Source organism: Pelmatolapia mariae, linkage group LG16_19 (genome assembly GCF_036321145.2).
Source record: "Pelmatolapia mariae isolate MD_Pm_ZW linkage group LG16_19, Pm_UMD_F_2, whole genome shotgun sequence".
Classification (NCBI taxonomy): Eukaryota; Metazoa; Chordata; class Actinopteri; order Cichliformes; family Cichlidae; genus Pelmatolapia; species Pelmatolapia mariae.
The window spans coordinates 874,514-897,643 of NC_086241.1; the positions used below are offsets into that span (position 1 = coordinate 874,514).

At 45.6% G+C, this 23,130-nt stretch overlaps 1 pseudogene; it reads right to left on the reverse strand.

Moving 5' to 3' along the window:
* Positions 1–1,207: 1,207 nt before the first annotated feature.
* LOC135932128 (uncharacterized) lies at positions 1,208–17,905 on the reverse strand (annotated as a pseudogene).
* Positions 17,906–23,130: the final 5,225 nt, after the last annotated feature.

Consider the following 23,130-nt stretch of genomic DNA (forward strand, 5'->3'; position numbering starts at 1 on the left):
CATCTCCCACCCCATGCATGAGACTGTGACAGCACTGAGCAGCTCCTTCAGTGGGAGACTGCGGCACCCACGGTGTGGGACGGAGAGATTTCGCAGGTCTTTCCTCCCCACTGCTGTCAGACTCCACAACAAAGACTTTAACTGATCAAACACACACATCCACAAATGTGCAATAACACAAATGTGCAATAATCTTTTCTGGCATCGTTGTATTTTTCACTCTGTTGTATATAGCATTTGTATTCTATTTTTATCCTATTGTATATTTTATTCTATTTTATTCTACTGTATATAGTATTCTATTTTTATTCTATTCTGTACAGTTGTGTACTGTATTTATTCTTATTTTATTTTATTCTAATTGTCCTTCATAACTTTTGCACTGTCCACTTCCTGCTGTGACAAAACAAATTTTCCACGTGTGGGACTAATAAAGGTTATCTTATCTTATCTTATCTTAAATGCTTACACTCGTCTCCAGTAAAGCAGAAATAATGATATCCTCTAATAAAAAAGTTAAACATTACTGATATAAGTTAATGTCCATAAACTGTGGCCAAACATGTTTTATTAATCTCAAGCATTTCAACTTTGACAACATATTTGAAGCCATTCAGACATCAGTGTTAGCAATAAACCTCAAAATCCATATCTGCATGTAAGATGCACAAAAAACAGAAACCAGTCAGTTTGTCTAGAATTCATGTTTTAAAGCTATATAACAAAAACTCGGTGTCGTAAACATAGATTAGGTACATAAACAGCTGCTAGTCCAGGTCCCATCTCCTGCTTTGTCAGCTGATAGTCAGAATCCTCTAAACTGCTTCTCAGGAGACGTCCTCCTCCTGCAGTTGAGCAGACTCTAATATCAGCTTTTTTAACCTATCCTATTACGTTACTTCAGAAATCTTGTTTTCCCCTCATCACGGTCCAAACGCATACATCCCAGCAGCCCACGAAAATAATCTGAAAACTCTGTTTAACATCTCTGGATGTCACGCTTCATCTACTAGTCCAGTTTGTAGGAAACACACAAGCTCTGCCATAATAAAGTCCTCCATCAGACCCTGTTTTGAGACGTTTGTGTGTTTAGGTTTAAGAAGTAAGACGTCGTCTTGGACAGCAGCACAGCTTCTTGAACGTCCTCTACCTGCTGCCTGCCGAAGGCTTCTGGATGTCACCATTAGCAGCCTGGGAAACACGACTCTCACTGCATCTGTAATCACACAAGCAGAAAACATCAGTTTATAGTGTTAGTGTGACCAGCAGCCTTTAGTGTGTCTGGTGTACACTGCTCAGAAAATGTTGCACAGTAGAGGAGCAGTTCAACATCAAGTCAGTGAAACTTTGGGATATTGATCTGATTAGTTCAGTATCAGAGGAGGTGTTAATCAGGTTCAGCTGCTTTGGTGTTAATGAAACTAACAACAGGTGCAACAAGGACACATTCCCCAAACAGTTTCACAGGACACTCACGTTTCCCTCCTCTTATGTCTTAGTCTTACAATATTAAGAGCCTTGAGACGAGCGCTGTTGTCATAAATAACTGAACACTGTGTGTCTATCGCAGCCATTTCCATAAAAAAATATTTAATGTGATGTTAGTTTATTTTGTTTTGGTTTTCACCTTTTTTTTTTACTCATTTTCACTTTTAGCTGTGATTGGGGTTTTTTTGTTCAGTCATTTGTGTGTTTTGTCTTATTTCCCAGTGTTAAAGCACCTTACCTTCTTTCGGTTCCCAACTTTGAATTGTTCCATATCTGAGGCGTGATCCCAGGTTTTCTGGTTTACACTTTCTTTTCCTCTTGACCATCTTCAGCGCTGACAAACTCATGGGCTTTAAAACTTTTAATGGTCAGCTTGTAAAAACTGCTCCTTCTTTAAGAAGTCTTTAAGGAGGAACACATAAACCAATCAGAGTGTTTTTAGCTGTGATGTTGGTGCTGCACTGCTGGTTAGCTCAGCTTGATAGTGCCTTCCCTTTGAACCCAGAGGATGCTGAAAGGTTCCCGGTTCAGTATGCTCTCTGTTTTAGTTTCATGTTAGCATTTTAGCCTGTTATCAACTTTTCCACACTTTTAGAATTGACAGAGTTTGTGGCTCAGTGTTTTCCTTTCTTTGTTTTTCTTTGTTTGTTGTGGGGTTTTTGTGGATTTGGGGGAAGGCATGTTAGCAGGCAGTGAGAGAGAAGGAAAGACAGAAGTGTGGACATGAGAGCAGGAAGTTAAAGCATGTAGGGACTATGAGTTGTACAGATAGAGGGGAAGTAAGAGCAGGATCATTGGAGGTGGATTCAAACTGTTGTGCCGTGGTGTCAACAGGAAGACCAATGGAGGATGGGCAATCGTTTGTGTTTGTGAACAGTGGAGGTGAAGAGAGGGTCAGACGGGATCATGAGTTTGAAGTTTGAAATCAAATAGTTGATGCTGAATGTTGTCAATGCCCCACAGGTTGGGTGTCAGTTAGAAGACAAAGAGGAAGTGGTGTAGAGAGTTCCCAGGAGGCAAGAGTGATGACTGGAGCCGATTTACCAGAAGTTAACTAGTGTTGTAAATATGGTTCTCTTTATGTGTTTCACTTCACTCTGTGTCAGTTTCAGTGTGAGTGAAACACAGATCTTATGTCTAAGTGTCACTCTGGGAGATTTCAGCCGCTCACGTTCTGTTGGTTAAATGTTAAATGTCACGTGTTTGTTGGTAAATACAAAGATGTGAGACTCGCTGTCTGATAGGAAGACAAACCAAAAGCCGAGCAAACTGGCGTGACAACTAGAGCTGGTTGTAACACTCCCACCAGTTATGTGACAGGAAGTTCAAGGTCAAACAAGTTTTTCTACCACAGAAAATGACTTTTCTTTCTTGAGTAAACTCTGGTACTCTCCAGTGTTTAACACCATTGGACATTTCATTGACTCACCAGTCACCAAGAAGAATCACATCAGTCTTACACACTGAGTAATCGTGAGCAGAATGCTTTCAAACTGTCGAATCAGCTCTTTTACGTGCCTCGCTGGCACGCTCAGAGTGAATACAGCGCCCACTGGTGTCTGTGTGGTGAGTGTGTGCAGCAGTGTTGCCTCTTACCGGTGAGACATACCATGGTAAGTGTAGGCAGCGTTTGATTTTCTAATGGTGAAAAAACCGGGCGTATCCCAATGCGAGAATGATGATGGCGAGGACCACGATGCCGACGAGCAGCCCCACGATCATCGGCGTCCTGTTCACGTGTTCTGAGAAAACAGACGCAGTGATTTTACTGCTGCAGCTTTAAAACCTTCAGCTGATTCAAAAGCAGCGGAGTCGTTTACATTTGTGTCTCTGGTTGGAGTCGGAGCGCGTTAAAGGAACGTTACACTAAGAAGAGCAGCTTACCTGATGCAGGGATGACCTCACACTGGATGCAGCTGCGTGGTTCCACGAGTTCCCCGTGGACCGTATAGGCCACCTGAACACAGTACCGCTGCCCCTCCTCCAGCTCTTCAATGGTCGTGGAGGCTACAGTGTCTTCATACACCTGACAATATGAAATTAGAAGATATTTACTTTGCTTGGGCTCCTGTTGTAATTTTAAAATGTTGACTCTGATTCCAGTTGTTAAACATGCAGGTTCAGTTTTTGCTGCTGATGTCTGAAATAATATTTTAACCAAACTAAGTGAATTTTAAATATATATATATATATATATATATATATATATATATTGTTTTTAATATGGCTGAAAATCTCTTGCAGTCAGTAACAGTCTGAAGTGGTGGACCCATGACCACATGCTGTTTCAGGCCTTCACTGCTGCTCGTTTGTGGCTCTCTGGCTGCAGTTTAGTCCTAAAAATGAAGGCACAGGATTCATCTGGACACGAAACTGCTTCTCAGTCACTTTGAGCTTCTGAAAATGGGAACTGTATAAAAATAGCTGTAATTCTGCAACAGTTTGTGCAGACTGTCTGTTAGTCTCTGTGGTGGTGCAGAGGCAAACTGTCCAAATATGCATGGACCTGCCTGCACACACTGACAGATACATGTGACTGTATCAGCAAGCACACTTTTCTTTAAAAACATAATAAAAATATCAGATATATTCTGAGCAGTGACACGTGCTGTAACATCAGGTTAGCATAAACACCTCGAGGAATCACTCCGTGTTCTCACCTGCAGAGGACTCTCTCCCTCTCTGCCAAAGTAAATCCTGTGCTTGGCATTGCTGTCGTGTTCCTTCGCCAGCTTGTGGTCATCGTTAAGGAATATGGTGAGTGATCCAGGCCGGGTCAAAATGCTTAACAGAGGCGTGCAGACGTCACCTGGAAGAGCAGAGCGAGCGTCAGCACAGCAGCAGCTCGTGGTTCACACTCTGGTCAGGATGGTTAACACCTCGAGTCTCACAGCTTCACCCACAGACAGCGCTGACACATATCTGAGGTTTCTCACCGTCTCTGCTGCAGGCTTTAACACCCTCAGATCTCAGCCCCCGTCTCTTGGCCTGCACACGCAGCGTCACGCAGCTGTTCTCAGGCGAGTCGTTAGTGTCGCTCGGCCCAATCGCTGATATGTTGCAGGAATAGAAAGGCGTCTGGATGCAGGCTGGAAGAGCTTCCCATTTATCAGAGTTAAATCTGAGGATGAGGAACAGAAACAGACACGAGTCAGAGAAAACATCTGCTCAGCGTTCTCTCCATAAAATCCCTGCAGCGGGTGGAGAACTGCAGCACAGCAGACTACTGTCCAAACATCAACAACATATTTAATGATAAGAACAGCGCAGTAAAGTCGCTGCTAGCACATGCGCTAATAGTTTATCAATATATGAATTTGTTCTGTGTTACAGAAACATGGTTACAGCAGGATGAACACAACGCACCTCAAAGGTCTTGACAACGCTTCACTTGTTCTACAGTTTTTCATGTTACAGCTTTATTCCAAAATTTTTTATCCTTGTGACAGGAATGACAGATCACATAGTTCGTTCACTCGGTCGCAGCTTTCCAGCTGCAGCCCCACACACAACCACAACCTCAGGTCCCGGTATGGCACACTCAGGGGAGGCGTGATGACCTAATGGAGCTCCGGTGTGTCTCAGCCTCCCCTGCAGCCGCGCCTAAGCCACACCCCTCCACAATCCTAATGCAACAAAGTCGAAACTTTGGATCTTTTACAGAAGAGTGACTCCTGTCTGATCACTCCACCATGCAGGCCTGATTGGTGGGATGCTGCACAAATTGTTGTCCTTTCTCCACAAAGCAACACTGGAGCGATATCAGAGTGACCAACGTTCTTGGTCATCTACCTAAATAAGGCTCTTCTACCCCAATTGCTCAGATTGACTCGTGACAGAACTACATGGAACTCCAGTCACCCCAGTGTGTGAAGAGGATTCTCCATTAACATGAACGAATCAATTCAACTCAATTCATTTTTATTTATATAGCACCAAATGACAACAACATTTGCCTCAAGGCGCTTTATATTATAAAGTAAAGACCCTACAATGATACCCTGCACTTTGGCAACAGTGGGAAGGAAAAACTCCGTTTTAACAGGAAGAAACCTCCGGCAGAGCCAGGCTCAGGGTCAGGACTTCCTGATAATAATGAATTACAGTAGTCCAGCCAAGAAGTAATAAATGCATGAACTAGTTTTTCAGCGTCATTCTGAGACAGGATATTTCTAATTTTAGAGATTGTGAATGACCACGGCAGACCCGCTGACATTAACATGCTTTGCAGCATGCTTTATTAGCACACACACAGCTGCAGCTCTCCCGCTGCCAGCCCAACAACAACCCACCACAGGACCCAGTACAATATTTAAGTCGGCGGGGCGTGATTGCGGATGCCATGCAGGTGCCTCCGTCCTCCCTGCACGGCACCGCAGGCCACGCCCACCACAGAGATGTTGCACAAATGGAAGAGACCAGTCCAGCTGAGGTTCAGAGGCTGTCAGATTGGTGTGCTGACAACAACCTGGACCTCAAAACCACCAAGACAACAGAGCCGGTAGTCGACTTCAGAAGGAGGAAGTCTGAGCTGCAGCCTGTCAGCATCAACAGGGTGTGGAAAGGGTCTCCAGTTTTAAGTTCCTGGGTGTGCACATAGACACAGACCTCCAATGGAGCTCAAACACCTCAGCGGTTTTAAAGAAGGCCCAACAGCGTCTCCACTTTCTGACAATCCTCAGAAAAATGGACCTAAAGAAGGAGCTGCTGACTGTCTTCTACTGCTGCTCCATTGAAAGTGTGCTGACATACTGCATCTGTCTGTGCAGCTGGATATTGGACTTCCTGAGCGTTAGACCCCAGAACGTCAGGATGGGAGAGCACACCTCCTCCACCCTCATTCTGAACGTAGGCGTCCCACAGGGATGTGTCCTCAGCCCCCTCTTATACACACTTTTCTATCTGTGTGTGGTTCTCCAGCTGCACCATAACACACAAAAAGGCACTCCAGAGGGTCATTAATATGGCCCAAAAAATCACTGGACTTCCTCCCTGACCTGTACAGCACTCGCTGTCTCAAGAGGGCACGCACCATCCTACGGGACTGCACACACCCAGGACACCGGGTGTTTAAGCTGCTGCCATCTGGCAGGAGGTTCAGGCTGCTGAGGTCCCGAACAAATAGACTCAAGGACAGCTTTTACAACAGGACAAAAACCCTTAATCAATGCTAATAACTGACCTGATTGGCTACCTCCCTGGACTTTTTTCAGAGGGGGGGTGGGGGGAATAACAATAACAATGTGCAATAAACATACGTTCATTCTTTTATTTATTAAGTCATTCCTTTGCTCATACCTCTCTTGCACCTTAAAAAAATCCACTTTAAGTTACTGTGTTGTGTTGCGTTGTGTTGTGTTGTGTGTAGAGCCGATGCAGGACAGTTTCCAATTTGTCTTGATGCATTCTCATCCATCCAGGTAAGTAAATCTCCAAAAGTTGATTCTGGTCGTCTGGATGTTTTCAGTGGGAGAAACGTTTCGTCATCATCAGGTGACTTCTTCAGTCTCAGCTGACTGCAGGTTTCAATCTTATAAACAGGACATTTGTACAATGACAGAAACTAGCACCACTAATAATAATAATAATAATAATAATGCACTGGATTTATATAGCGCTTTTCAAGGCACCCAAAGCGCTTTACAATGACATTATTCATTCAGACTTGTGCAAATTCCCTGCTGACTCGGCCTCAGGAGGGCTAGAGGCAAGAATCAAGCGCACCCAAATGAGCGCATCATTGATCATGTGTGCATCACGCAGAGGGAGAGTGGGAGTGAGAGACGAAAGGCGCAGCGACAGAGCATGGCAGTTGTAACGCAGTTTGTGTGATTCCGTGTGCGTTAATGAATCTGTAAGTTGACCTTTGTTAACTGGTACGACAATAGTCATAGTTGTTTGTGCATGTTTCAAGCTAAAGTTATGCCTCGGTACACTGATATCACGTTAGTAGGTTTATTTAATTATTTAGTTAATTTGCACTAAGTTCATAACAGTGGCCAGAATTTCCTCCAACGATTACATCCAGCAGTTAAAAGATTTTTCTGTTGTTTATTGCTTAGTTAAGCTGTTGTTAGCTTGCCACATTCTTGCCTTAGTACTAGCAACTGGGAATATATGTGCTATTTAGCCAACTTGTGGTCTTACGGTGACCCCTTGTGGACATTGTAAAATATTGCTGTGACTAAGTAGATGATATGTTCTGATTGTTGCTTAGTTATTTTAGACCCTGCTAATTATAGTATTACCTGTTTCTGTTTCAGACAACCATGCTTATAGTCACCTATACTGCATCTGCTAGTTATAAGTTCATATCTGGCTGCAGCACAGTTGGATTTATCCTGGCAGCCTGCTGTAACCAGTTCTTCTGTGAAGCTTAATTAAAGACAGTGAACTAAACTCCTGGACTGCTGCAGTCTTTCTGACCGAAGACTTAGGCCAGACTTGTATACCCAGCACTTCCAGTATATATATATTCTACAAGTGGTCCTTCGAGCCGGATGTATACAAGCTGCGCTATGGCTACACCCAGAGAGTTTAACTACGACCAGCCTGCACTGAGTCCCCGTCCCAGCAGGGTGCGACGCATTCCCGGACATCTGGAGGACTTCGAACTCACCTACCCAGCTCACCGTCTTTATAGTACCACAGTAAGACCAGCATCACCACTGACAACAACTTACGCAGCACCACTCAGCCCTGGGAGTTCCCCTAACTACCCGGCAGCTAGTCATTATGGTACGGCAAGTCCAGAGGAAAGATGGCAGCGGCTGGAATCACGTTGGCAAACGATAAGTCAGCAGATGAAAGAACTTGAAGTGGAAATGGACAGGGTCAGATTGCCTTCGTATCCACAGAGTGCACATCTGCCTTACCCTTCATACCACTATGCAGCATTTCAGCCACATTACAGTAGCCTCCCCCATTTAGAACTGGGTTACCCTGTACGGCCTCCCAGTCCAAGAGCTGCACCTAACATTCAGCACCAGGTTCTGCACGCTCCAACACAAGCCCCTGCTCCTCAAGTGCAGGTTGACACTGCTGCATCAAACCCACAGCCTGCTTCAGAAGCGATGTCTGTACCAGCTCCCGCATCCACGGCTCCTCCAGCCTGCTCGCCGCCGTTGGCAACGCAGCCGGTACCCCCTGCTCTAACACAGCCTGCATTGCCCTTCGCACCACCTCCTGCTACTCTAATGATGGCTCCGCCAGTGTCCCTTATCACACCGCCGCCAGAACCACATGTGCCTCAGCCAGTGCCCTCTACCACACCGTTACAGCCTGAGCATGTTCCACCAGAGCCGCAGTATGATGCACTTCCCAGGGCCTGGCAGTCTGTTCCACTGCCATATCCACCTGTGCATTATCCTAGATCACCCCGTGGTCAGCACTGTTATCCGACACCTCACCCAGTAGACAGTTCACATCAGCCAAGTATGATGGAGATGGCGATTGCTTCATCATTTGGCATTCCTAAACCTAAACTGACTGTATTCAGCTCAGGGAAAGAGAGCGATTTTCTTATGCTCAAAAAGGGTCTGGACAGCTTACTTGGTCCACACAAGCATTTAAGTGAAGACTATAAGTATCAGATCCTGCTTGACCATCTCACATTCCCATCTGCACTTCAAGTGGCAAAGAGGTATGTCAACAGTCAGACCCCATACACAAGTGCCATGCAAGCGCTCACACAGAGGTACGGACAGCCAAGGCAGCTAGTGCAGGGGGAACTGAAGGCCATTCTGAATGCCCCACCAGTCAGGGCCGGAGATTATCAAGCATTTGAGGACTTTGCTACCGCAGTTGGAACTCTAGTGGGGATGCTCAGTACAATGGAGGGCCCCTCATCGTCAGAGTTGAAGTGTGGGTCTCATGTGGACACCCTACTCACCAAACTCCCCACTAACTATCGAGATGCATTTGCTGAACATTGCTTTAACCGAGGAATTATCCAAAGTGGCAGTGATCGTACATACACTCTCCCTGATCTGGCTGAGTGGCTGGAAAGGAAGGCCCAGACGCTGCAAGTGTCTCGCCAAATCACAAGCCCCTTCCCAGCTATACCAGCACCGACTGAGTACAAGGACCGGAAAGCAGTGAGACAACAGAGGGTCAAACCTGCTACTATTCTGCTTGGGAGTCAGCAGGGATCGAAGCCCGCTAATCCTTCTCCGAGCCCTGCCACTGTACCACACCTGAAGAAGAGAGATCGTTTCAAGCCCTTCTGTCCTTATTGTAATAACCAGGAGCACTACCTCAATGCCTGTGCTGACTTTGCCACGCTCACCTGTACTGCCAGAGCTGCCTGGATAAAAGAGAAAAAACGATGTTGGAAATGTGGGAGAGGACATTCCCCAGAAAACTGCACTCTGAAGAAGCCCTGTGCAACATGTGGAGAACAACATCTGCTCATACTACATGATGTTGCTGCTGCAGAGAGCCTCCTGACCGTGAATACGTCCTCCAGCATGGTTTTCTTGGACCAAGTCAGCCATTCAGGGCGGGTAATGCTAAAGGTTGTCCCAGTGCGGTTGCAAAATGGGGAGAAAACACTGGACACATATGCTGTCCTGGATGATGGCTCCGAAAGAACAATCATACTACCTGCTGCCGTCCATCACCTTGGCCTTGTGGGAACAGAAGAGATTCTGTCCCTCAGGACAATTCGACAAGAAATCGTACAGCTGAAGGGAGCCACTGTATCCTTTCAGGTGTCAGGTATGACAAACCGAAGAGTGAAATATGACATTCACCAGGCTTTTACAGCAGCCGAAGTAACTCTGGCAGAGCAATCACGTGCTGCTGACCTCCTGACACAACGATACAAACACTTGAGAGGCTTATCCCTGCAGTCCTTTGACAAAGTCCAGCCCCTGCTACTTATCGGTTCTGATAACCCTCACCTGATAATACCTACCCAGCCTGTGCGTACCGGTCCAGTTGGTGGCCCAGTGGCTGTGTGCACAATGCTGGGGTGGGCGATTCAGGGACCAGCAAGCTTTTTGCAGCAACCAACAGATGAGAGAAGCTGTCTGCATTTGTCCACTCTCTCCTCCTCAGATGAGCTGCATCAACATGTCCAGAGACTCTGGCAGCTGGACACCCTACCCTTCCACACCAACAAGGAGGTGACGCGATCAGGCGAAGATAAAGCAGCCATAGAACGACTGGAGCAAGGGACTGTCCGGGTCACCGTCGATGGAGTGGTTCGCTATGCTACTCCACTGTTGCGAAGACAGAATGCACCTGTTCTTCGGGCACCTCCCACAGCAGTGATGGCACTCCTCAGAGCGACAGAGCGACGTTTGTGTAACAATCCAGATCAAGCTGCTGTCTACAATGAGGAAATTCACAAGTTGGAGAAAGCTGGTTATGTAGTGAAGATCAGCATGAATGAGGCCAGCAGCTCTGCAGAATCATGGTTTATCCCGCACCACATTGTGTACCACAACAACAAGCCCAGAATCGTCTTCAACTGCTCCTTTAACTACAGGCAAGCTTCTCTTAACAAGAACCTGCTTCCTGGCCCAGTTCTCGGGTCAACACTGCTTGGCGTGCTCTTGAGATTTAGAGAGTACGCTGTCGCTATCAGTGGAGATATTCGCGGCATGTTCCATCAGGTGCGCCTTCTGCCTGAGGACCAGCCACTTCTACGCTTCTTATGGCGAGATGGGGAGAGGGAGCGCAGCCCAGACGTGTACGAGTGGCGTGTCCTTCCTTTCGGGACCACATGTAGCCCATGCTGTGCTACATATGCCCTGCAACGCCATGTAAAGGATCACAGCGAAGACAATGAAGAGGCACTGTATTCTGTGCTCCATGCATTCTATGTGGATAACTGCTTACAGTCTCTACAATCTCAGACTCAGGCAAAGGACCTGATAGACAAGATGAGAGCCCTCCTTGCCAGTGGAGGATTTGAGATAAGGCAGTGGGCTAGCAACACACCTGAGGTCATTTCTCACCTACCAACAGAAGCCAAATCAACCGAGTGTGAGTTATGGCTAACCACTAACAAGACTGAACCACAAGAGTCTTCACTTGGTCTCCTGTGGCGCTGCAGCTCTGACACATTGGGATACAAGCACCGGGCCATTCCACGTACTGCACCAACCCTGAGATATGTTTACAGAGTACTGGCCAGCCAATATGACCCATTAGGTTATATCATTCCCTTTACAACGCGAGCCAAGGTTCTGGTTCAGGCACTCTGGAAGAAAGAGAGGGGTTGGGATGAGCCGATTGCTGATGAGCTCCTGTCCGTATGGTTGGCATGGGAAAGTGAGCTGCCATACTTGCCAAACCTCAGCTTGCCAAGGTGTTACACTCCTGGTATCTCAGCTGGGAGCCCCGTGAACCTACACATCTTCTGTGATGCCTCAGAGAGAGCCTATGGTGCGGTTGCATACCTGAGAGTAGAGACTGACAGCAATGAAGTTAAAGTGGCATTTGTGATGGCCCGATCTCGTGTGGCACCCAAAAGGCAGCTTTCAATACCTCGCCTGGAGCTTTGCGCTGCCCTAGCAGGAGCACAGTTAGCCAAAGTTCTGCAGACCGAGTTAACCCTGCCATTACAGACGACTACTCTGTGGACCGATTCGACCACTGTCCTTCACTGGATCCAGTCTGAATCCCAGCAGTATAAAGTGTTTGTGGGAACCCGAATAGCAGAGATTCAAGAGCTTGTTGGAGCTGAGAGCTGGAGATATGTTCCCTCTGAAGAGAACCCTGCCGATGACATCACACGTGGGAAATCCTTAAGGGATTTAACTAAGCCAACCCGCTGGACAGATGGCCCAGCATTTCTCCATCAGCCTCCCGCTAGCTGGCCTACGCACCCCACAGTGAGCTCGATGCAGGAGGAAGAGATCCGCGACATCATCTTCTGTGGCAACATTTCCACAAGCAGCCCGCTGACACCTGATCTGAACCAGTTCAAATCCTGGACTGAGCTGATACATGCCACGTATCACGCCCTCCACGGGGCGGCCGCTCCACCCATGACTGCCTCCAGTCGTAGGGAGGCAGAAATTGCCCTACTGAAAAGGTCACAAAGTGAGAGTTTCCCGGCGGAGCTTGCTGCATTGCAGTCGGGTAAAACTATCAGCCCTAACAGTCGCTTGCTGTCGCTTTCACCTGAATTAGACCATACTGTAGGGTTGATCAGGGTTGGAGGTCGGCTCCGGAGGGCTGAAAATCTGAAAGAGGACACCATCCATCCTATAGTTCTTGCACCAGATCACCCTGTCACAAAGCTGTTAGTGCAGGACTATGATAACCGTCTGTTACATGCAGGTCCTGACCGTATATTTGCAGAGATGAGGAGGACCTACTGGATACTTCGCGGCCGACAGATCATCAAGAGACATCAACGCAGCTGTGTGGAATGTTGTAAATGGCGCAGCAAACCAGTCACTCCCCAGATGGCAGACCTACCAGCTGCACGATTACGCGTCACTAAACCACCATACTGGTCCACTGGAGTCGACTGCTTTGGTCCTTACACCATAAAAATCGGACGGCGGCATGAGAAAAGGTGGGGTATTATCTTTAAATGTCTGACCACCAGGTGCGTACATCTGGACCTCTTGTGCAGCATGAACACAGATTCATTCTTGCTTGCCCTTCGGCGCTTTGTGGCAAGGAGAGGAAAACCCTTTGAGATTCTCTGTGATCGTGGCACCAACTTCAGAGGAGGAGAGAGGGAACTTAGAGAAGATTTTGCTGCCATGGAACCAGTTTTGAAGCAACAGCTCGCTGAACAGAGCATTAATTTCAAATTCAATCCACCACTTGCTCCACATTTTGGAGGCACATGGGAGAGGGAAATCAAGTCGGTCAAAGCTTCCCTGCGTGTCGTCCTGAAAGACCAAGCTGTCCAAGAAGAAGTGCTGATGACTATGCTTGTAGAAGTGGAGGGCATTCTTAACTCGAAACCCCTCGGTTATGCAACATCAGACATTGCGGACCCTGATCCCATTACTCCTAACCTTCTGCTTATGGGGCGGAGAGACGCATCCCTACCACAAGCAGTGTACAGCAAGAGTGACCGACTGGGACACCGGCGCTGGAGACACAGCCAAGTGCTTGCTGACCATTTCTGGGTTCAGTTTACTCGCAATTACCTACCTAACCTTCAGCTCCGTCAAAAGTGGCGCATCAGTACCCCCGATCTCACAGTAGATCGAGTGGTCATGGTGATTGACCCACAGCTACCAAGGGCTCTGTGGCCAGTTGGGCGGGTAACTAAAGTAATCCCCAGCGACGATGGTAAGATACGGACAGCTGAGGTCGACATAAAAGGAGTTAAATACATCCGCCCCGTGACTAAGCTCATCACTCTTCCAAAACTGCCAGAGGACTGAAGGGGTGTATATTATCCAGCAGGGACATTTGTGTTCTGCAAATTCACTTAGTGAATTTGGGGGCGGCTGTGCAAATTCCCTGCTGACTCGGCCTCAGGAGGGCTAGAGGCAAGAATCAAGCGCACCCAAATGAGCGCATCATTGATCATGTGTGCATCACGCAGAGGGAGAGTGGGAGTGAGAGACGAAAGGCGCAGCGACAGAGCATGGCAGTTGTAACGCAGTTTGTGTGATTCCGTGTGCGTTAATGAATCTGTAAGTTGACCTTTGTTAACTGGTACGACAATAGTCATAGTTGTTTGTGCATGTTTCAAGCTAAAGTTATGCCTCGGTACACTGATATCACGTTAGTAGGTTTATTTAATTATTTAGTTAATTTGCACTAAGTTCATAACAGTGGCCAGAATTTCCTCCAACGATTACATCCAGCAGTTAAAAGATTTTTCTGTTGTTTATTGCTTAGTTAAGCTGTTGTTAGCTTGCCACATTCTTGCCTTAGTACTAGCAACTGGGAATATATGTGCTATTTAGCCAACTTGTGGTCTTACGGTGACCCCTTGTGGACATTGTAAAATATTGCTGTGACTAAGTAGATGATATGTTCTGATTGTTGCTTAGTTATTTTAGACCCTGCTAATTATAGTATTACCTGTTTCTGTTTCAGACAACCATGCTTATAGTCACCTATACTGCATCTGCTAGTTATAAGTTCATATCTGGCTGCAGCACAGTTGGATTTATCCTGGCAGCCTGCTGTAACCAGTTCTTCTGTGAAGCTTAATTAAAGACAGTGAACTAAACTCCTGGACTGCTGCAGTCTTTCTGACCGAAGACTTAGGCCAGACTTGTATACCCAGCACTTCCAGTATATATATATTCTACAAGACTCACATTCACACACTGGTGGAGGCAAGCTACGGTTGTAGCCACAGCTGCCCTGGGGCAGACTGACTGAAGGAACAATGGGCTGGGAGGTCAGTTCCTTAATCGTAATTATGCAAATTCTCAAGATCATTGATCAAAGAACACTGATCAATGTCCATGAGTCGCATTCACAGAGAGTTGGGGAATGGCTGCAATCACAGCATTGTAAGATGGTGACAGATGTACCGTTGTCCCCTTTTCTTTTTTCTTTTTTTTTTTTGCCTGTCCCGTTTGGCTCTTTTGCCATCAGAATTATTGTCTAAAGGCGAAGAAAGATGCCCAACGGATTTACTTTAGCAAATGGACCATCCCAGCCTTGCCGTAATGGTCCATTTGATTCACCTTTTATTGTTTATTTTATTTTTTATTTTCACTTGTTAGATACGGGACAGACTTGAATGAGGAAAAGAAAAGGGAGAAAGAAAGAGGGGGGAAAAAAAACAGCGGAGAAGAGGGACGGGGATAAAGGGCAAAAAATAAAAACCAACAAAATAAGCAGACAAAAAATACATATATCGATCACCTGGTTCACCTGTTGAGAAAGAAAAAAGAAAACAAGCAGAAGAAAACGAGAGCAATAGAATAGTCCCCTTTTCAAGGTTGTGCTCAGCTGGGCCCCATGGACTAAGGCCTGGTCACCAGATGCTTGCCCTCGGGCACCCCCCCGGGCCTGGCTCCAGGGCGGGGCCCCGGTAACCCTATCCCGGGCAGGGTAAACAGTTCCCTTGGTGATATTCTCATAAGGGTCTTCTGAATCGCTCTTTGGCCCTTTCTCAATTCTCAAGTACGTGAGTCCATGCTCCGTGCGTTCTCGGCGAGTCCGGACTTGCCGTGAACGCACGGAGCATGGACTCACGATTTGTACAATTGTACAATTTATTTTTTGAAGATGCAACACTCAGGAACAAATAAAACACTGAAACAAACCAAACATTAACATTTAGAAGTGATCTAAGTGACTTATATATCATGTTTAACCTCATGTATGTATGCCTTAATAAAAACAAACAGGTGAGATGTTAGAACGCTTTTATTTTTGTTTTAGTGGACACTCAAAAGTTACAATAGACAGCTGCTGGGGTTTGAAAGAGAACTGAACAAATATTTCTGAAGCTTCATCAGGTGATGGCCTCCAGCTCGCACTGAAACGGTTTGCAGCAGAGTGCGAAACGGTGGGAATGAGAATCAGCACCTTTGAGGCCATGGTTCTCAGCCAGAAAAGGGTGGAGTGCCCACTCCGGGTCAGGGATGAGTTCCTGCCCCAAGTGGAGGAGTTTAAGTATCTCGGGGTTTTGTTCATGAGTGATGGGAGAAGGGAGCGGGAGATCGACAGATGGATTGGTGCAGCGGCTGCAGTGATGCGGACACTTTACCGGTCCATCACGGTGAAGAGAGAGCCGAGTGTAAAAGAGAAGCTCCCAATTTACCGGTCAATCAACATGCCTACCCTCACCTATGGCCACGAGCTGTGGGTAGTGACTGAAAGAACAAGATCGCGGATACAAGCGGCGGAAATGGGTTTCCTCCGAAGGGTGGCTGGCCTCTCCCTTAGAGATAGGGTGAGGAGTTCGGCCATCTGGGAGGGGCTCAGAGTAGAGCCGCTGCTCCTCCACATCGAAAGGAGCCAGTTGAGGTGGTTCGGGCATCTGACAAGGATGCCTCCTGGGCGCCTCCTGGGTGAGGTGTTCCCGGCATGTCCCACCGGGAGGAGGCCCCGGGGCAGACCCAGGACACGCTGGAGAGATTATATCTCTCGGCTGGACAGCATTGCATTCATACAGTAAACGTGCTTCCAGGGATTTCAAACTCCGTTTACACTTCGATGCTTGCAGGCCCGACAAGTGAAACAACCCTTTCAGTCAGTGTGAAGTGCAGTTTCAACAGTACATCTCAATTGTTCCACATGATAAAGAATAGCTGCTGTATCTAATGAAAGAAATCTATCAGCACGACTATATTGGTTTAAATAGTAAGAAAGAAATGTGTCAGGCTGAAGTACAAGCTGTGGTAGCTGGTCTGCTAGTAATCAGACCTAGTTACTGGTCTTGTCTGAACCTGAATCCGACTGAGATGCTGTGGCGTGACCTCAAAAAGGCGGTTCATCCTCGAAAACCCTCCAATGTGGCTGAATTACAACAGCTGTGCAAAGATGAGTGGGTCAGCGCTGCTTGATTGCAGCTGTTGCTGCTAAGGGTGGCCCAACCAGTTACCAGGTTTAAGGAACAATCACTTTTTCACACAGGGCCATGTAGGGCTGGAGTTTTTCCTTTAATAATAAACACCTTCATTTAGAAACTGCATTTTGTCTTATCTTTGCCTGATATTTAAATGTGTTTGATGATCTGAAAAACACAGCTGTATGCCCTCCTTCACATTTCCAAAGCCGCCTGCTGGGCAGGGTCGTACTTTTTCTGGACCCCATGTTCTATTTTGAAGCTATATAAATAAAACCGCATTGAATAACAGCTGCAGACTCATTCTCAGTCAATGATCTGATTTATCGATAAACCGACGAACCTCTGAAACTGTTCAAAAAACAGAAGTGGTTATGTGGCAGTCAGCCTTCCACTTTCTGTTTGAATGAATTTTATTCTCATTTTTACTTTTATTTCTTGTTATTATCTTTCTTTTCTTTTTTTAACCTATGTTTATCTTTACTGTAGTTTATTTAATTCAAATTGTTATTCAAATGGTACGTTCTGGGCTCCTTTTATTTTAAAAATATTTCTATTTAATTTCTTTCTGTAGTTTTTAGCTTATTAAAATGTTTTATTTAACCCATCCAGTTTTTTGTTTGTTTGTTTGTTTGTTTGTCTTCTGTAAAAGTGATGACCTAAATCCAGTAAATGATATCTTGAGTATAGTTTGGAGCATGAGATGAAATTCTTTTGTTCATTTTAATTATCACTAAAGGAAAAGGAAGCTCCACCTTAAAACAGACCACCGTCCTTGGCTGTGAGGTCTCACCTGCGGTAATTCACAGTGTAGGTAAGGCCCGGCTCCCCTGGAGTCCACGTCAGCTGACCCTTCTCCACCTGGACGTTCTGTGGAGGCGGCGGCGGCGCCTGAGACGCGACTGAAAAGGTGAAGAAAGCAAACCAGAGAAATCCCTGCATAATCCAGATTATTGTTATTCATGTGATCACAGCCTCAGATGATTTATTAAAGAGACGGCAGGAAACATCGACCCCACGACGTCTGAGCTCAGAGGGACAAAGATTCAAAAACGAGGAATAACATCTGTCTGCTGCACACGGCACGTTTTTAAAAACTAAACAGATGTGAACCTGATGTTTGTGGCGACGTCATTAAATCGGATTTCTGTCATTTATTCACTTTCATGTCTGTTTCCTGCTGCGGACGTATGAGATACATCTACATATTTCTTTATGTAAGTTACACTTTAATGTGACTGTTTTATTGATAATTTCTAAACAATTATTTACATAAAATATGAAATAATAAATGAATGATTGGACAGATCAGTTATTTATTGACTGAGAGTGTCAGAGTCCAAAATCTTTACAGTGAACAGATGAATGAACATTTATGGCATCAGTAATAATATAAATGAAGGTATGAAGGTGAAACATGTTTACAGGCTGATTTAAACAAACACAGACAGGAGTGATGATTAGAACCTGAAATAAACTCTTTGAAAGCTTCACAAATCATTTTCCTGTCATGTCAGGAGCTTTGGACACTTATAGCCCACTTCCATGTTTCACACGAACCTTTAACCCTCCAGCAGCTGAGACTGTTTCACCTTTTTAACCTGAAACAGTCGCAGCAAACACAAAAAGGACATTTTCTCACTTTAGCGCTGAACTGACCTATCAGGAATAACCTGCTGCTGACTCTGTTATACCATTAAATGAGTCACGGTCAGCTGAAGAAATGAAAGTAAGTTTTAAAGTGTGACTCAGGAGCAAAAATAACTGATTTACATAATTAAAGGAGAAAATCACACACACAGGATGTTGCTTCATCTGTGGTTAGTGTGCCGTTGGCGGCGGCTCCTTACCCCAGGTGAAGGTGTGGAAGCAGAGCAGGATCAGCAGCATGACGGCGAGAATGAGAAGCTCAGCACTGTTTCGACTGTGTGTGTGTGTGTGTGTGTGTGTGTGTGTGAGTGTGTGTGAGCTCAGGAAGCACAGACAGCTCAGATGTCATGTGACCCGACTGAGGTTTTGGCATGTTTGACCACAGTTTCCACGGGAGGTGGAGCTTGGTGAGCTAGAAATTACAAAAAGAAAGAACTTAAATAGAAAAATTAAAAATATTAAATGACAGAGCTTAAAAAGTACAAATCTAAGTTAAATAAAATAAAATAATTAGTTAAAGCATTTAAATAAACACTCCTAAGCATTCACAGACATTCCTGCAGTTTAACTAATTAGTGTGTGTTATCAGGCTTCAGGGATCGATAAGACTGCATCTGCATGGCAATGAATATGAGCTGCCTTCTGAACAGTCTCACAGATGTAATATTATCTACAGCTACTTTCAGTACCATTGATATTCATTTAGACTCTTTTCCTCCAATTGATCTTTCTGAGTTAACTTCAATAATTACTTCCTCCAAACCATCAACGTGTCTTTTAGACCCCATTCCTACAAAACTGCTCAAAGAAGTCCTGCCATTAATTAATGCTTCAATCTTAAATATGATCAACCTATCTCTAATAATCAGCTATGTACCACAGGCCTTCAAGCTGGCTGTAGTTAAACCTTTACTTAAAAAGCATCTCTAGACCCAGCTGTCTTAGCTAATTATAGGCCAATCTCCAACCTTCCTTTCATATCAAACATCCTTGAAAGAGTAGTTGTCAAACAGCTAACAGATCATCTGCAGAGGAATGGCTTATTTGAAGAGTTTCAGTCAGGTTTCAGAGCTCATCACAGCACAGAAACAGCTTTAGTGAAGGTTACAAATGATCTTCTTATGGCCTCTGACAGTGGACTCATCTCTGTGCTTGTCCTGCTAGACCTCAGTGCAGCGTTCGATACTGTTGACCATAATATCCTATTAGAGCGATTAGAGCACGCTGTAGGTATTACAGGTACTGCACTGCAGTGGTTTGTATCATATCTATCTAATAGACTCCAATTTGTTCATGTAAATGGAGAGTCCTCTTCACACACTGAGGTTAATTATGGAGTTCCACAGGGTGAACATGATTTATTGATGTACAGAGTCATGTTTGACCCCCTGGAGTCTAGACTCTGCTGGTGGAGATAGAGACGGAGGCTTGAATGGAGCCTGAGTGAGCAGGGAGAGGCCATGATGGGAGGAGGTGGGTTGCACAAAGGGGTCTGTGAGATAGAGTGAACATTGATTGGCCTGAATAAGGCCGGCAGATAATTGGACTAGACCAGTGATGAAAAAAGAAAGCGCAAAGCCCACGAGATGAAGGATGTATTGGGTCATACATGACGAGCACAGCAGGAGACGGAGCTTTCTGGAGCATTTTGATGACAGAGCCGATCCATATCCCAGATCCAGAGGCTTTTTCTGCCAGCTGGGAATGAATTCTGGGAAAGCTCACTAACATTTGTGCTTCCTTCATCTTTGTGATCGCCTCACTCTTCCCAGGGTTAACCTTCCTACTGGTGTGAAGCCTGAAAAGGGCATTTGTGCTGTGTGCATCTATTTGAGCAGTGTATGGATCAGCATGTTACAGACCCCAGAGAGAAGCCTCCTTTACCATTAGCACCTTAAATGTTGACGGGACCTTAACTCCCACAGGAACATCAGGACAATCACACTTAATCTGAGGCATCCCAGCACATCTGAGGGCCTTTTTGCATTTGCATCTTTCACTGAGCAGCTCATCATGTAAAGCTCCATAACTGCAGTACCATTAGCTGGACAGGGAGGATCATGAAAGACATAAAGAAGAACCAATAATCAAACTGGAACAAGGCGGTGGATCCCGCTGACGTGGTGGAAACCTTTTTCCTTGAGTTAAAGTCAGGATTCTCTGTGCCATGACTCATATTTCATCAAATCTCTGCTTAAAGTTTTACTCTGATACAAACTTTATAAATCAGTTTATTTTTTGCATCAATAAATCATTGACCTGAAACATTTTCACTGCAAGATGGCACTAAGAGACAAACAGTCTGCCCAGCTCCCTCCACCAGAGGGCGCCGTTGATCTGTACACTTCCCTCCGACTGGTAGTTGTTACATGCTCTGTGTTCAGAGGCATCGTGGCTTCAGTATTTTTTATAACAGCACCGAGCAGTTACACATGACCAACAACCTGTGTGAACCTCTGAGCTGCTCACACACAAAGACCAGAGGAAGCTTAGACTTTCTCCTTCACAAACTCAAGGCTGAGTCCGTCCCTCCTGCTATATGTTCATCTTTACAGCAGAAATAAACATGTTTGCAGCCTGGTGGAAAACAGGGTCAGAGTCTCCACAGAGAGGCGCTGATAAGTGTAGGAAAGGACAGCAGCACCTGCTCCAAAGCCGAGCTGCTCATCATTCACTCAAAGAGACATACAACACGTGTCCATCATCCACTCTGAGTACTTTTAATGTAATCAGCAATCAGCAAAACCCCAAATTGTAATGATTAAATTCAGAGAGACAGCCAAGCTGCTTTTACCAACTAAACACAAACTAAAGAGAGCGCAGCGCTCAGAGGCAGTGACAACCTGACCAAACTATGACCAGTACTAGTGCCCAAACAGTGTTTTCACCTTAGATCATACTCAGCATTGACATTATACTCTTCATCCAGTCCTTGACCTCCTCCATGATGATAGGTCATCTCCATGGAGATAACTGGTTTGTTTGCCATCTTCCTGGCGCAACAGATGGACAGCAGCAGACCAGTAGAGGTGCATTATAGACAGAAGACCATTAGATGGCAGAAGAGTCTGAACAAAGACACACGGGGAGGAGGTGGAGGATCTGATGGAAAACACGGAGATCCAAAGATCGGCCAAACCTGTTCACAGAGCAGGAGCTCCATTTTGTTTTCATATAACCAGAAGTCTTTTTGCGACCAGAGGACTCGCCCCCTACTGGCCATTAAAAACAGAGAGAAGCTACCTCAACAAGACCCAACAAAGAGATGCATGAATCCCTGTAATAATTCACAGACACATGCCCTAAACCACATGAGTCATACGCTAGAAACAAAATGGTATTCTAAGGTTTAAAAGACCTTCAAAAAAACAAAAAGCAAAGTTAGGACAACTTACTGTCCTCTGAGGAAAACAGGAACAATCCCAGGTTTCCTTTCAGCTCTGAAGCCAGACTGGCAAACAGAGGTCTGGTGAATACTTCCTCACCACTGTCCTCCTAACCTGTCCATGAATAATAGTTTTCCATAATAACTGGGCATTGTGATGTGATCGTACAGTCATACATTCAGGTGGCTTAAACACATGGAGAGGAGATTCAAAAATCCCTCCTTCAGTCATATCTGAGTTTTTACTTCTATACTGAAGCAAGTAATGTTCTAAAATCGTGGCAGCCTGTGCTGTTCAGAAAGTATAATCCACAAAGTAGATGCTTCCCTTTGGTACTATTACTAGAAAACCTGATACTGATTGCTATGCAGATGATACTCAGTTACATTTATCTGTGAAATCACATGACACATAGATGGCTAGCCCTCCCTGAGCAGGACAGAGTTTTTGTGTTCTTGCTGGAGGTCAGGTTTAGGGTTCCTGCCAATTATGTACCTGGTATTTAAGGTACAGTCTCAGTCTGATGGAGAAGTCTGGGTACTTGTCTGACTGCACTGTGCCATGGTGAGGGGGTGTTTTGCAGTAGCTGGGCTCAGCCTCTCAGTTCCAGTGAAAGGAACTCTTAATGCTTCAGCATATGAATACTTTATGGACAATTTCATGCTCCCAAATTTGTGGGAACAGTTTGGGGATGCCCCCTTCCTGTTCCAACATGACTGCACACCAGCACAGAGTCCTGACAGAACGGATGGATGGATGATGGGTACATGGGATGATGAATGGATGGATGGATGCCTAGGTTGATGGATGGACCTTTGGAATGAATTAGCCAGGCCAACATCAGGGTGACCAATCCTGTACCTGTGGAAAGACTTCCCAGAAGAGTGGGGCTGACATATTAAACCTATGGATGGATTAAGAATGGGAATGTCACTCAAGCTGATATCCTTGTGAAGGCAGCTGAGCCAGTCCTTTCGCCAATATACTGAACAACAGCACAGAAGCTAAACTAGTGATATCAGATAAGGTTGCTAAGCAGGAGAGGGCGGCAAAACAAACAGAGAGGCGTTTACTGACTCAAGTCCAGAAGCCCCAAACAAACAGCAGAAGCATCAAAGCCTGAGACCATAAGCACGCAAACAA